This window comes from Dipodomys spectabilis, unplaced genomic scaffold (assembly GCF_019054845.1).
Source record: "Dipodomys spectabilis isolate Male_0828 unplaced genomic scaffold, ASM1905484v1 ptg000308l, whole genome shotgun sequence".
NCBI classification, from domain to species: domain Eukaryota; kingdom Metazoa; phylum Chordata; class Mammalia; order Rodentia; family Heteromyidae; genus Dipodomys; species Dipodomys spectabilis.
This window is the reverse complement of record NW_024870985.1, coordinates 817,620-819,095: the sequence shown is the minus strand read 5'-3', so window position 1 is coordinate 819,095 and position 1,476 is coordinate 817,620. Positions and strand designations below refer to the sequence as shown.

At 36.1% G+C, this 1,476-nt stretch overlaps 1 non-coding gene across 1 annotated transcript; it reads left to right on the top strand.

Moving 5' to 3' along the window:
* Positions 1-407: 407 nt before the first annotated feature.
* Positions 408-511, top strand: LOC122127724. Its single transcript, XR_006151261.1, has one exon. It is a non-coding gene; the product is annotated as a U6 spliceosomal RNA (small nuclear RNA).
* Positions 512-1,476: the final 965 nt, after the last annotated feature.

Genomic DNA, 1,476 nt, shown 5'->3' with positions numbered 1-1,476 from the left:
AAACACTTTGTAGAAAAGTTTATGACCTGCCAAACAGTCCTAATTTTGGCATATATAAGCAAATACCCAAAATTAAATACATTTAAAACTTTAAAACTTTTAACAAACCTTAACACTTGCTGCAGTGTTCATTATGACAGGTGCCTTGTATAGAATAATTGAATTCCTCCTCCTACACATCTCTTGAACAACAAATATCTGGAATTATTTTGTTTTTGACATGCCAATCTTGACTTTATTCTTAAATGTGTGCTTATGTAAGAAATACATGGTACTAACAGTTTGTTGTATTGCTAAAAAAACGAAATACATGGTTCTAAAATTTCACAAGAAATCTTTTGAGCTTACTTTTTTTGAATTGTCTAGTTTAAGAAAATCAATTACACTTTACATATAAAAAATGTTCTGTGCTCAATTAGGCAGCAAATATGCTAAAATTGAAACAATACAGAGATTAGCATGGCCCCTGAGCAAGGCTGACACGCAAATTAGTGAAATGTTCCATTTTTGCAACAACAGATGCTGGAGAGTATGTGGCCACAGGGACTCTACTGCATTCTTGGTGGGAGTGTAAACTTGTTCAACCACTTTGGAAAGCAATATGGAGGCTCATCAAAAGACTCCATATAAAGCTCTCCTATGACCCAGCAATCCCACTTTGGGGCATTTACCCAAATGATCACAAACAAGACCATACTAAAATACCAGCACAACTATGTTTACTGCAGCATTATTTACAATAGCTGATATAGAGCCAACCCTGATGCCCCTCAGTAGATGAATGGATCAAGAAAATGTGGGTGTATATACACAATGGAATTCTATGCCTCCATCAGAAAGAATGGTATCGCCCAATTTGTTAGGAATTGGAAAGTCTTGGAAAAAAAATTTATTAAGTGAAGTAAGCCAAGTCCAAAGAAACATAGGTCCCATGGTTTCCCTTATTTTCAATAACTAATATATGTCTGTGATAAGCAGAATACATCAAAAGCTATGTGCATATGAGCAGATAAGATGATATTAAGGGAAATGAACCCTAAGATAGGGACACAAGTATTTTTTTACTTTCTTGTTATTGTTTCTAATGTACTTATGATGTGTGATGTGATTTTTTTTGTTTCTGTATATGTTCCTCCTCCACGCTATAACCCCTGTTTTCATTGTATTTGAAGTTGGTAAACCAACATCCTGTGTATACGTTTCTCTAATTTGGCGAGGGGAAGGGAAATACAAAATGGTTAAATAGGGATACAGGTTAACCCATTGTAACAATGAGATGCACAAGACACTCTGTTGAAAAATGAACTTTACAATTTAGGCAGGGGAAGGGGGGAGGGGAGTGTATTTGTGGATGTGGGAGGGAAGGGATGGTGGGAGGAGGGAACAATGCTTGTTAGGAAATGTACTCATTATTTGCTCCCAGAAATGTGACACCTCTGTACAGTTTTTTTTTTTTTTTTGGGTCCGGTTGTGGGG